Source organism: Crotalus tigris, unplaced genomic scaffold, assembly GCF_016545835.1.
Source record: "Crotalus tigris isolate CLP2741 ecotype Arizona unplaced genomic scaffold, ASM1654583v1 scf7180000024374.3283719, whole genome shotgun sequence".
NCBI classification, from domain to species: domain Eukaryota; kingdom Metazoa; phylum Chordata; class Lepidosauria; order Squamata; family Viperidae; genus Crotalus; species Crotalus tigris.
Genome location: NW_024100544.1, coordinates 515,612 through 530,442, shown reverse-complemented (window position 1 = coordinate 530,442; position 14,831 = coordinate 515,612).

Here is a 14,831-nt window from a genome sequence, read left to right as displayed (position 1 = left end):
TTCTCCAAGTTGCTCAGTATCGTCTGTGTTAAAAGGCATACTTTATTCTCAGAAAACTCTGCATGATGGAATAGGATGAGAAGGAACACAGGAATTATTTATAATGAAGGAAAACATCAATTCATTATTGATCATTGTTGCGTCCTTGGTGGGAAAACAGACACGAGAAGCAGCTGGAGTTCTCAGTTTCTTTTATTCAGCGTTCAGCTTACAGGAAGATGGCTTCAGCCTCGCCCAAACGCCTCGCAGCCTCTTATATAGGCAACTCCCGGGTAAATGGGTTACTTTTCCCGCGCCAGCACCCGCGCATGCGCACGGCGCTGGCGACAGCCTGTCTGGTCCCGGGCAGCTTTGCACCTGCCCGGGACTGCCTGCAAACGCCCGAGCCGTTTGCAAGGCTCGGGACATAACACCCCTTTCCCCCGGGCTAAAACTACTACCAACATACAACATTTATTTTATATGACATTTTGCTCCCCAGTGCTCCCACTGTTTACTGGCCTTTGCCTTGCCAGCAATGTTATGTAGTCTTCTAGGTACTTAGGAGATTTCTTTGCTCTCTGTGACCTTCTTAGCTGTGGGTTACTGGCATAAGTCCCCTGACTGGAGGGAGGCGTGAGCCTGTTCTCTCTATTGTGCCCTGGTGTCTTCCAAGGACTGTGCCCCGATGCCTGGCCTGCTTGCTTGCCCACCGGGCTCGTCAGGCCAGGGCTTCTGTTACTTTGTGACCTGGTTGACCTACCTAGCTGTAGACCCTCAGGCCCCTTGAAGTGATAGCCGCTGCTGGGCGTCTCTGTAGAACCTCCTAGGTCAGTCCAAGACCTGTCAGGAGGCTGTCCATTCCCTGAACCCCATTCTGTGCTCGGGCTCGTGTGGGTTTCTGTACTTTCCCAAAACTCAGGTGTTCCCTGATTTGTGCTAGGGTTGTTGTAGTCGGGACTTGGTTCCTCGACTAGCTCTGTGTATGTTTGACCCCCTGTAGGATTTGGGGTAAGGTCAGGCCAACCTTGGGGATTGTGTGCCAGCTCTCTTGCGGGGAATGATTTGTTGGGATGCCCCCGGGTATCCTCCGTGACTGGAGTGCTGTGTGACGTGTGTGGAACGTGAGTATGCCCCCGGGGTGACTCCCTGGCTGGAGTAGGCGTGGATGCCTGGTAGTTAGGTAAGCTCATGGAATTCTTGTTCGGAGCTCTCGCGGAACCCTGGGATGGGCCGTTTGTGGCTCCCTCAGTGGAGATGGGCAGCAGCTCGTGCCCTTCCCTTTGCTCCAAAGGGTCCCCCTCCCCCCCTGGAAAAGACCCAGGAGTCTCAGCAGAAAAGTCTCGCCTAGAGCGAAGTTGGTCGATGTGCCGACGCAGGACACGACCGTTGTCCAGGGCAACCTCGTAGGAGAGAGGACCTGTGATCCTGGACACAGAAGCGGGGACCCATGTATGACCAGGCCCGTAATTGCGAGCCCAAACCGGGGCACCCACAAGTAGTTGTCTAGGTGCCCTAGGATGTGAGGTAGATGAAGGCAGTCTGTCCGGATGCAACCGGTCAAGTCTAGTAGTAAGTTGGCGTCCCCAACGAAGTTCAGCTGGACTTCTCCCTGTAGAAGTGGACGGTGTGGTGCGATAAGAAAGGAGAAAGTCAGCCAACCTGTGATGCCAGTCCCCGTAGGTGAGTCTCTTCAAGGCGTCCTTTGCGATGCGCACCATGCGTTCCGCCATACCGTTGGTGGACGGGTGAAAAGGCGCAGACGTGGCATGACGAATCAGGTTTGCCTGTAAGAAAGCTTGGAATTCGGAGGAGGTGAATTGAGGGCCGTTGTCGGACACATGACATCTGGCAGCCCGTGTGCAGCAAAAATCCCCCTCAGTACCTGAATAGTCTTTGCAGTGGTGGTGGATGAGACAGGCACAACCTCAAGCCATTTTGAATGGCTGTCAACAAGGACCAAGAAGAACTGGCCCTGAAAGGGCCCAGCGTAGTCAATGTGCACCCTAGACCATGGGGACTGTGTTTCCTCCCATCTATGCACAGGAGCTTGGGGCATCTCTGGGCGAGATCGTTGGCAGAGGTGGCATGCGTGCACCTTAGCCTCAATATCTTTATCTAAAGCAGGCCACCACAAGTGGCTTCGTGCAAGAGCCTTCATACGGACAATGCCAGGATGACCCTCGTGGAGGGATTCTAAGACCCTAGTCCTCATTGAGGTGGGAATGACAACTCTGTTTCCCCAAAGCAGACAACCCTGAGAAAGGGACAGTTCGTTTCTTTTGGACCAGAAACTCTGAAACTCAGGACTAGGGCAGTGCTCAGGCCACCCGGACAGGACCCAGGAGCGGACACGTGAAAGTGTGTGATCTGTACCTGTTTCAGCGGTAACATCCCTGGCACTAAGAGGGAGCTCGGGCAAGGCTTGGATTGATAGAATGTTGACAGCTGGCGCGGGGTCAGCTTCTACTACTGGCAGAGGCAATCTACTTTTTAAAGCAAAAGGGACCCTTCTTGCTTTAATCCTAATGGGAGTGACAGTGGGGTCTAGCTTTAAGGACACAGGTGGTCCTTTGAATGTGCCCAGCTGGGGGCTGAAAACATCTGCAAATTCTTTGCAGACTTCCTGTAGGTCGAGTGTTTGTAAGCTATTGAGTCCTGTGACGTGTATCCCCAGGGCCTCAAACCAATCGAGTCCTATGAGACTCGTTCGTTCACCCCCTACTACTAATAAGTCTAGTGGACCTTCAAAACTCTTGTATTGCACGTTAAGGGTGGCCTCCCCCTTAACACACACTCTTGAGTTCTGAAAATCTGTTAATACAATATCAGAAGGCCTTAACTTGGCCTTAGACCCACTTCTGGAACAAATCTTCCTAAATGTATGCAATGAAATGATGGACAGGGCAGACCCTGTGTCTAGTTCCATAGATAATGGAACCCCTTGTAGCTTCACGTTGAGTGACAGCTTTTTCTTCATGGGCTTGTGTGTGCCTGTTCTACAGATGCTTCTTCGCGAAGCGCAAAAACCTACCCTATTCTGGCTGGGGAATCTGGTACCCTTCAGGCGTTCTTCTTGGGGTTGTGCCTTTCATCGGCCCAGGCACACAGCTGCAATGTGCCCTTGTTTACCGCATGCCCGGCAGGTAGCGGAGCGGAACTTGCAGTCGGTTCTCCTGTGGCGACCTCCACAGCCGATGCACTTGAGCGGAGCCGAAGAGCTTCCCTTCTGGTTCTCTTCCCTCGCGGGGTGTAGACGGTCGACTTCCTCGTCCGGATCCTCCTCGGAGTTTCGTCGGACGTCTTCCTGGTGCACGGACGCACCCTCTGCACTGTTTCTGATCGGCCGCATGTTTTTGACGGCGCCGCCTGCTGCTTCTTCTGCGGTGACTTCCCTTAAGGCGTCTTGGAAGGATAATTCTTCCTTTGCGAAAAGTCTCTGTTGTAGCTCGCGATGCCTTAACCCGCACACGAATCGGTCCCTCAGTCGTTCCTCGAGGTCCTTGAACTCGCAGGGCTTGGCGGCCTTCCGTAACGCGGCGATGTATTCCTTGGCTGACTCACCGGACCGTTGATCTCTTTGTTCGAAGGTGTGGCGCCATGAGATAACGGACACCCTGGGGTTGAAGTGCTCCTTCAGCAGCTTCTTCAGGTCTGCGTAGCTTACAGACTCTACTGGGACAGGTGCTGCAAGGTTTTCTGCGATTTCGAAGGCGTCTTGGCCGCAAACGCAAAGCAGGGTGGCCGCCTTCAAGCTATCTTCCCTCACTTGGTTTGCCTTGAAGTAGTTCTCCATTCTGGATACGTAGGACTCCCACCGCTCTGGATGTGAGACGTCGAATTCCGAAAGCCTTCCGATTTTCGCCATCTTCGGATCTTCAGGAGACGGGTCTATCAGCCAGCCTACCCCCGAATGCGCACCGGATTGGCGGGCAGCTGCCGAGTCGACGCCGTTCCTCTTTCGCCGCTCAGGACTCCTTGGGTAAGCTTACACTTCTTCCTTTCCAGGTAGTGCAAGGCATCCCACCTTCGTCGCCAGTGTTGAGTCCGTGGCGGGAAAACAGACACGAGAAGCAGCTGGAGTTCTCAGTTTCATTTATTCAGCGTTCAGCTTACAGGAAGATGGCTTCAGCCTCGCCCAAACGCCTCGCAGCCTCTTATATAGGCAACTCCCGGGTAAATGGGTTACTTTTCCCGCGCCAGCACCCGCGCATGCGCACGGCGCTGGCGACAGCCTGTCTGGTCCCGGGCAGCTTTGCACCTGCCCGGGACTGCCTGCAAACGCCCGAGCCGTTTGCAAAGGCTCGGGACATAACAGTTAACATCTGGCAAAATCTACCTGATAATGAAGAAGCCAAAAAAGGGGGCAGCCCCTGCTTACCAACATCTTTCAAATTGTTAATTGGTGTGGTAGCTGATGCAGTTCAATAGCACCCAGTTGAAAACAAGCTCTCTTTCCAGCAAAGCAGAAAGGAAACTGCCAAAACAGCTGAGAAACAAAAGATCAGCTCCTAACTGACAAGATGATTTTGGAAAACGGCAGGAGAAGGAGACCAACGTGAATGTAACTTAAGCTGATTATAAGAAGGCATTTGCCACATTATTGGAAAATCAAGTGCCTAGAAATATCAGGAATCAGTAGAAACATCGGAAACTTTGTGCAAAGATCAATGGCCAAATAGAAGCAAAGATGCTGGTCAATGGTGATAGACTAGGAGAGGTTAATATCAACAGAGGAATGTTTCAGGGAGATTCACTCTCACCACTACTGTTTGTCATTGCACTGATTCCTTTGTAAACAATACTGAACCAATGAAGCCAAGGCTAGCAATCTTTTAAAAAACTGGCAGGCTAACCCACCTCTTTTACATGGATGATCAGAAGCTGTATGGAAACATACATTTTACGTGAAACATATGAAACATAAACATATACACAGACAAGATATTGCAATGGAATTTGGACTGGTACACCCTTACCACTGACAAGGGAAAAATAATGAAATCAAGCATCCCTCAAACTGACATCAAGCACATTGTAGTCAAGGAGAAGATTAGAAGTGAATACAGAATAACAGAGTTGGAAGGGATCTTGGAGGTCTTCTAGTCCAACCTCTGCTCAAGCAGGAGACCCTATAAATAAATAGCTGAACAATCTCTGCTTAAATACCTCCAGCGATGGAGCATCTGTAACTTCTGGAAACATGGTGTTCCACTGATTAATTATTCTCATGACAGGAAATTTCTCCTTAATTCTAGGTTGGATCTCTCCTTGATAAGCTTCCATCTGTTACTTCTGCAACTGCCCTCAGGTGCTTTAAATTTGGAATTTAAATTTACATTTGGAAGATTTTAAAGTCCAAACTCAGTGAAGAAAATACCATCAAGGCAATTAACACCTGGGCAATTCCAGTCAATAGATACATAGCTGAAATAGGGGACTAGATTCAAGCAGGACTAAAAGCCCTAGATAGGAAGACCCCCCCCCAAATAATAACAATGAATCATGCCCTTCATCCACACAATGACATTGACAGACTCTACCTACCAAGGAGCATAGATGAGCATAGAATGTTGCAAGTACATCACACAGTTGAAGAAAAAAAGGGGGACATTGGAAGAAAATCTAAAGGACAGTGAAGATGATACACTGAAGTATACCCAAACCAAGAAAGCTTACTGAGTACTGGAGAGACCAAACTAGCCCAGAAAAAAGCAAAGAAGCTGAAGAAACAGTCGACTACCTAGTTAGCTGCTGCAAAAATATCACACAGATTTACTGCAAACAATGGCATGATATATAGCAAACAGACAAGCACTTGCGCATTATACCCCAAACTTAAAAATTGCTGATAAGATAGTGGATGCTGCAGTACCTGGAGATAGCAAAACAGAAGAGAAAGAATTGGAGAAAATCACAAAATATAAAGACCTGCAAATACAAATAGAATGACTATGGCAAAAGAACTCAAAGATAGTATCAACAGTAATATGAATCTTGGATGCAATCTCAAAACATCTAGAACACCACATGAACACTATCTGCCTTTACAAAATCACCATCAAACAATTGTAAAAGGCAGTTTCACTTGGAACAGCTTACATTCTGTAACAATATGTTTAACGCTATCAAACAAAGCAAACAATCTGCCTATCCCGGGTCCTTGGGAAGGATTTGATAGGTGGATAAAAATGCCAAATAGAGTCTAAATAGCTGGCTGACTCTCCAGCTAACCATAATAGTAATAATGTCTATAACACTTCCTCTTCAAAATCACTTGAAGGAGCATTGGCTTACCTGAACGCCTCTTCTCAGCATGATGATGAAGAATCCACCAATGGGTTATTTCAGTCCTCCTGCCCAATCAGACTAGGTTGTCAAAGGTGTCACGCCTGTCCTTGCCTGGTGCCTCCCAGTTCCAATGATGGCAGAGCCAATGACGAAAGTCTGATGTGATGACTCCCAAGATAAGGAAAAAGGAAGCAACTCCCTGACACGGGGCCTAACTGATCTCTAGAGGAGTGGGCGTAGATTCTTCATCATCATGCTGAGAAGAGGCGTTCATGTAAGCCAACGCTCCTTCTCCAGCATGATGGATGAAGAATCCACCAATGGGACTTACCAAAGCCCCCATTGTCCCTATGGGAGGGAGTCAGTTGGGGCCTGTGTCCCTTGTCCTGGCACTACCTGTTGCAGTATTCACCTACCAAAGGAAGCCTCAGCCAAGGCAAATTTGTCCAGTCGGTAATGCCTAACAAAAGGGGAAGGCAAAGACTATGTCGCCGCCCTACAAATATCCTCTATAGATGTGGCAGCACTGCGGGTGGAATGTGCTGTCACATGACTTGGAACTGGCAGGGAAAGCGACACATATGCCCCTGCTATGCACGCCCTGATCCACCTGCCTATGGTAGAGGCGGATACCTTCCGTCCCATGGAAGAAGATTGAAATGAGACAAACAGGGCTTCTGATTTACAAAAGGCTGCCATGCGCTTGATGTAACAGTGCAAGGCTCTACATATGTCCAACGTGTGCCATTGCTGTTCCAGGTCATGTGATGGATGGGGGCAAAAGTTTGGGAGAATGACCTCCTGTGCCTAGAAACACTGTGTTTATTTTAGGGATAAAGGAAGGATTTAACCTGAGAACCACCCTGTCCTTGTGAAATGTGCACAGGTCTTTCCTAATAGATAAAGCGGCCGGCTCTGATATCCATCTGGCGGAGGTAATGGCAATCTGGAAGGAAACCTTGAGTGACAAGTATCGCAAGGAACAGGTTCTAATGGGTTCAAAGGGTGAGGCAGTTAGAGCCTGCAGAACCCGGGGTAACTCCCAGGAGGGATACCTGTGGACCACGGGCGGTTTGCTATTCGTAACTCCTTTGAGAAAGGAGTGGACCATGGGGTGCTGAGACAAGGATTCTGATCTGTCCCAGGAGAGCACCGTGGAGAGAGCCACTACCTGCCTGCAAATGGTGTTGGGTGACAACCCGTTATTAACGCCCTCCAACAAGTATTCTAAGACTTTGGGATGGTCACTTTGGAGAGACTCAAGTGATTCTTGTCATACCAGTGACAGAAATTCCGCCAAGTGTGATCATAAATGCAGTTAGTCGCTGGTCTCCTGGCAGCCTGAATCATGTCAATCACCCCTGACAAGTATGACTCTTGAGTCAGGGTGAGGCGTTCAAGTGCCAGGCGGCCAATTGGAGCCATTGAGAGTCTGGATGTTGTAGTGTCCCCTGCGTTAAACGTATGCGACTGTTGGGAATCTGCCACAGAGAAGTTGTGGAGAGGCTCACTAGGTCTGCGAACCACAGTCATCTCGGCCAATGAGGTTCAATGAATATTAACTCTGCCCAGTCCTCTAGGATCTTCCTGACAACTGCTGGAAGCAGAGGGAGAGGAGGAAAGGCATACAATAGGCCCTGTGGCCATGGGCCGCATAGTGCGTCCGTCCCTTCCGCCCCCCGAGAGGGGAAGCATGAAAAGAATCTGGGAAGTTGAGCGTTCTCTGGCGAGGCAAACAGGTCCACAATCGGATGGCCAAACCTGTCTGTGACCTCCTTGAAGAGATCCGGGTGTAGCCACCACTCCAAATGGTCCACTATTGACCTGCTGAGGAAGTCCGCCTGCTGGTTCGCCTCGCCTGAAATGTGCTTGGCCCTGATGGAAAGCAAGTTGGTCTCTGCCCAGGAGCACAATGACCGAGCCTCCGTCATGAGGGACCTGGAACGAGTGCCCCCTTGCCGGTTCACGTGAGTCTTTGCAGCTACATTGTCCGTGAGGACCAGCACATGTCAACCCCCAATCATGGTGCGAAAGTGTTGGAGAGCCAAATGGATCTCCCTGAGCTCCAACCAATTGATGTTGGGCTTCAGGTCCAACCATAACCATTGACCCTGAACCATCTGAGTTTGGAGGTGTGCACCCCAGCCGAAAAGACTTGTGTCCATGGTCAGAAGAATTCGGTGAGGCTCTTTGAAGAGAGTCCCCTTGCGCATGGCTGAGGATGTCCACCAGTCGAGAGAGCAGAGGACCTGACGGGGGAACCTTACCAGTGGTTGGAGGAACTGGTGTGCAGTCTCTGGTATGGGAGCAGAAACCATTGGAGGGTCCGGGCATGTAATCTGACCCAAGGCACTATCACTATGCAAGATATTAATTTCCCCAGTAGCTGGGAAAGCAGAGTTAGTGTCACTACCCTCTTCCTGCGGACTCTGAGGACCAGGTCTCAGATGCTGTTCCAATGGTCTTCTGACAAAAACACGTGACAAGAGTCTGTGTCTATCACCGTGCCCAGGTATAATAGGCGGGTTGAGGGAACCATCTGGCTTTTCTGGAAATTTATCGAGAAGCCATGTTCCTGAAGAGTCCTGATCGTAAGGGCCAGATCCGACTGGGCAATAGGGATGGAGGTTGATTGGATCAGGATGTCATCCAGGTAACACTGGATGTGTGCTGCCAGAACCACCAGGATCTTGGTGAAGACCCTGGGGGCAGAGGAGAGACCGAATGGTAGAGCCCTGTATAGGAAGTGGTGGTTGAGATGACAAAACCGCAGAAATTGACGATGATCCGGGAGGATGGGGATGTGTAGATATGCCTCTGTGAGATCGATTGAGGTCATGAAATCCCCTCGCCTGATGCTGTCCAAGATGGAATGAAGCGTCTGCATCTTGAACTTCCGATACTGTAGATGGTAGTTCAGGCCCTTGAGGTCGAGGATTGCCCTCATCCCCCTGAGGATTTTGGGACTACAAACAGGATGAAGTAGTATCCCTTTCCTATCTGGTCCCCTGGGACCTCCTCTATGGCCCTGATGCTTAATAAATGGCGAATGGCGTCTGTCATGAGACCTCTTTTTATTGGGTTTCTCAGGGTTGGATAAGAGACGAAATGGTCTCTGGGTCTGGTTATGAACTCCAGGGACAGACCCTCTCTTATGGTCTGTAGTGTCCAGAGGTCTGTGGTTGTGTTCTCTCATTGGCGGATGAAGAGAATGAGTCTGCCGCCAATGGGAGGGGTCCCTGCTAAGTCACTTGGATCGATGGAAGGGACGACCCCCTCTGCCTCGAAAGGAAGACTCATTCTGGGTCTGATTTCAGGGTTGGTTTTTATAACTTGTCCTATCGAATGGTCAGCTTTGGGAATAAAGGGACGGGAGGTTTGTCTGGCCTCTGTCGTTGCACCTGTCCGAAAGGACTGACGGCGAGCATAGGGAAAGAACCGTTTATTTGATCTTCTAATAAGATGGGAGATTATCTTCTGTTTCTGCTTGTTCTCTATTAGGTATGGCATTAGCGCCTCACCAAACAAGCAACCCCCTTTAAATGGAGCAGTGGCGATGCACCATTTATGTTTACTTTCAGCCCTCCAGTTCTTAAGCCAAAGCAGTCGTTGCGTGATGACGCTGGAAGCCATTGCTCGGGCAGAATGTCTGGCAGCATACAAGGATACGTCCGCCATTTACTTGGAGGTCGCCACCAATTTAGTGAGATCTTGGTGAACCCTGACCTCCTCTAGGGGAATCCTCGCTTGAAGTTGCCTGAGCCAGATGAGTGAGACTCTGGCAAAGAACGAGGCAGAGGTTGCCTCCTTTGCTGGCCATGCTGATGTTTGGTGTGTCTTATGCAAGGAGAGCTCAGATTTTTTTTATCCTCTGCCTTTAGGGCATCAGAGATGTCTCCTGGTAATGTGGAGGAGGAGAAAAGCGGAGCTATGGATTCGTCCACTTTCGGCACCTCCAACAAATCTGTTATACTCGGGACCATATCCACTAACTTCTGCGCTAGTCCCCCCTGGGAAGGTTGAGCTCCCGGGGATTCCCATTGACCCTGAATATTCTTGAGGAACAAAGGGGGGCAGGGGATCTGTTGACGTCTGACCACCGGCTCCAAAAATAATGGATCTGGTTCCTGAGTGGAGGAAGGCTCCGGGGTAAGGGTGGGGTCTGAGCTGATCTTACCCGCTGCACATGCCCTACGAAGAAGAGAGGGAAAGAGCGTAGAGTTGAAGAGCTCCACCATGGATTGAGGTTCTTGTGTAGGCTCCTTGCAATCCAACCATTGGTCTGCAGTGTAGTCATAATAAGAGGAGCTGGAGGTGTCGATTCCCGGGGAGTGAGGAGGTGAGAACAATTCTGGATGGTTGCGCCCTGAAGATTGAGTTGACACAGTTGGAACTGAATAATGTTTGGGGATGGATGAAGATTGTTGATGTCCCGAGGAAGCCATCGCTTGACGAACCGCATGCGATATCATGGCCTGCAGCTGAATCAGCAAACGAGGGGTCTTGCAAAGGGCGGAGCCCTACTGCCATTGGAGTAAATGTTGCTGTAGGTTCCATAGGTGGACCCTGTGGCACAAGTTCCTCCCCAAAGAGGGGTGGGCCTTCCTGACCAAAGGTCTGCATCACAAACTGCTCAGGCTCCTGCTCCAGGGACCATGCACATGGAGGGGCAAGAAACTGTGCGTCCATGGTGGGAGCCGCAAGTGGGGGGAGTGGTGGGTTTCCCGCTTCCCCTACTGCCAGTCTTTGTGCCCGAGAGAACTGCTTCTCCAAGGCCCGATGTGCTCAGTTGGACTGTTTTTCAGCTGACTTGCTGGGCTTATTGCCTGATTTTGGTTTAGATTTAGACTTAGATTGTGTCTTAGCCGCGGCTTCTTGGGAAGGGGACTTGCACTTAACTTGCCTGCTTGAAACCGAAGTCTGTGACTCAATGTTTTCTGCCATGTTGACCGAGAAAGATCCCAGCGATCACTGAAGGCAAACTCGATCTGCAAGAGACCGTCAGTTGCCCACCTTGATGGGGCTGATGTGCACGTGGATCAGCGTGGTCCGGCTCACTGGCCAAACTGGATTCACGCTGTGTGCGTTAAGGGACAGTCACGGGGATGTCCAATTGAGTGATTAGATCTCACGTGTCTCACATAGTGGTGATGGTCAGGTTTTAAGAAGCAACCACTAGATGCAGAGCGGTGCGTGCAATGAATTGCTCGTAGGTGACAAGAGGGAAAAGAGAGACTGCTAGATTGAATCCTATGTGAATAGCTATCTGTGATGCCTAGCCTAGACTCTATATGCACTTTAGGGTCTGCTTGTCAAAAATCAGGGTCCTGTTGTGGCCTAATACTGTTATAGTGGTTTGGGCCTATGAGTGACAAGGTTGCCGTCCGGCAAAATCACCCAAAATGGCACCCGCAACAGTGAGGCAAGGGAGAACGCCTTGATAAACTGCCCCCATTGGTGAGACGAGAGAAACGCTGGTCTTGGCCTCTGTCACACTGCCTAATTCTTGAGAGAATATTTTGCTGTGCAACAAAATGGTGGCCGCGCTGCCGGGATAAAGATGGGGGGGCGAGAATCTGAGGCGATCGGGTAGCTTGGCCCTTGATCATGCAAAGACGCGCTTAAGGTAATTTCATTCCCTGTGTGGCCAGTTTTTTGTCCTTATGTTATAAATTGCCAAAAGGAATGTTTCCCGGCTTGCGCCAAACAGCTGAGAGGCATGTCGGTGGCAACGGCGCCTTCTAGCAGCAGCGGAGACTCAATGGTTGAAGGACAGCTGGTAGAAAGCTATGTGGCTATAGGTAGGCTTCCTGTCCACAGAGCTCGCTGTAAAACGGGCTAATTCTGGCCTGTCAGCTTGAATGAATTCAAGCTTCAGCAAGTCACTGACGGCCGAATGGCTCCCAAAATGGTGGCCGCAAGTAGTTTCAGCCCTGACCACCAGATGGCAAGCTGATGTCAATCGTGAGCTGAGCTCTTGCGTGCCTTAAGGAACCCCCCCCCCCGAAAACGGGCTGAGTTCCTCAGCTAAGGGGAAGGTTTCAGCCATTGCCTGAGCTACAAAGGGAGGAAACCCCCCCAGATAGCTATCTGAACTCCTGACAAAAGGAAGGAAATTTTTTTAAAAGGACAGGGGACAGAGTCCCCTGTAAAGGGAACAATCAGAGGCTGTGTAACCTCCAATCCTCTAGTCAAGAAGAATCCACTAATGGGTAGAACAAGGGAAATAGTTTCATCTAAGTCAAACCTGCCAGAAGGAATTTGGGAGTCAAAGTTATCATGTCCCTGTCAAGCCTCCGGGGGCTTGTCATGTAACCGGGAAAGGGGGGACGCACATAACCACTTACCACCGCCGAGAACCGCCATGCCGCCCGTCAACACGGCTGCTTCCCAGATTAAATGGACCCGGTCCCAGGACCCGTGTTCTGCAGCAGACGTGCAGACGCGGACGACAGCAAGGCGGAATGGGAACCCAGCATCTGCCGAAGGACGGTCGCCGACGGAGATGCAGGAGACAGCCGGCGCGCCTGTGCAGAACCGAAGCAGGCAACCATTTCCCGAGCCGGTGCTGCGGAGCGTGGAGGATTGTCGGAACTCCGAGGCGGCTCTACAAGAGCTCCAGGACGGCGTAGGGGGGGGAATCCTTACCGGGCCAATCGGACGAGGGGCAGGCGGAGCTTGTTGGCGGCACACAGGGGTCTGCGTGGAGTGGGGAGCACGGAGGTGGATTCATGCTGATGGAAGGGAGGGCACAGGGAACGGGTGGGTCTTTTATCCGGCTTGGGCAGATGTTAGTTTGGGGTTGGGGGCGGGGATGCAGGGTGTGGCAAACCTTGATAAGGCACTGGGAGAAAGCCACTCCCAATGCTGACTTTGCTTCATCTGAAGAATAAAGTCTTTTGATGAGTTCAGTGTATACCGGCGTTCCTGTCTCTTCATTCACAGACAACAGCGGATACTCTGACAGTCCCCATAGGCGAACAGACTAAGTTGAAACTGGGAGGCACCAGGCAAGGACAGGCATGACAACTTTGACAACCTAGTCTGATTGGGCAGGAGGACTGAAATAACCCATTGGTGGATTCTTCATCCATCATGCTGGATAACATAAACTACTTTAGCACTTTCAGGACCAAAGAATTCATTCTTGTAATTTTCTGAACTAGTATAAAGCTTAAAAGGATCTTAGTAACATGTTTTTGTAATGGCTTTCTACATATATTTACAAAAATCAATACTGTTTTCTTGCCATTTTATATTTTATTTAAAGAAAAAAAATAGGTACTACAGAAAGGTACTCTTAGGCCCTCTTAAGTAGGACAAAATTGGCTTTTTGCCATAACTAGTTACTGCCACAGCAGGAACTTGATTTAAACTGTCAACGTTCATTCACTTCCCTTTGTTTCCTGAGTGGTGTACTTTATAAACACCTGACAGCATAATGGAGCTGTTTTAAAATTCCAAACCACCTTCAGATCAACCTTGTCCATATGCAACAAGATTTTCCTTTAAGTGCATTTGCTGTGTGTTAAAAATCTAATCCTATAAAACAGAGGTTGCCAACCAAGGATGTGAGATGATATTCCAGGGGGTGCAAAAACTCAGATCTTCAAAATTATAATATATATGCATAATTTGTTGCTGTTATTTCAAACTTTTGTAAGGGGTGCAAGAATATATCAGAAGCATTCTAGGAGTGCGGGGTATAGAAAACGTTGGGAACCACTGCCCTAAAAGAAGTAAGGAAGGGAGGAAAATGTAAAGTAATATTCCAAAGTTTGTGGTGCCTGAATACTAGTCTTAACAACAGTAATTCCTTAAAGTTTTTGAATACATACATACATACACATACACACACACTGTATATGTTATACACATTAGACTGATAAAGCCACACTGTGAAGTCTGAAAATATTAATAAATAATAATACATAATAACAGTATTTTAGATATGGACTTCCTGAATTTTTCTGCAGGAGCATTGTCTGCAGGATAATTTCCGGTTTCATTTGAAGCAGCAGATTCCCAGTCGCTTCCTATATGGGAGAGCAAGTACATATCCCATTCAGTTCAGCTAGCAAGAAATATAGCTTAATGTTTATTTAATAAACATCAGCAAACATCAAAACATTTAGTTTGTCAAATGGAATAAGTGGGAGGCAGAGAGGGAGGGAGAAAAAGAAAGAAAGAAAGAAAGAAAGAAAGAAAGAAAGAAAGAAAGAAAGAAAGAAAGAAAGAAAGAAAGAAAGAAAGAAAGAAAGAAAGAAAGAAAGAAAGATGATTTTTCAGTACGGTAATAATAAACCTCCAAATGGCATCAATGACTTTCTAAAAGAAAGCAAATGACCAGCTGTCTGCAGGGAATATAAATCCTTCCATTCCCCATCATCCAGTCAGAGCTGAAGAAGCTTCTTGGATGAGAAGTGAAATGTCTTAAAAAAAAACATATTCAAAGAAAAACAAGAAAATCCAGTTGCCTCCTGGAAAAGCACCTTTGAGACAAAGAAAGAAAGAATTATCCATATGTATTTCAGACAGCTGATTTTTTGTGAGCAGAAAGC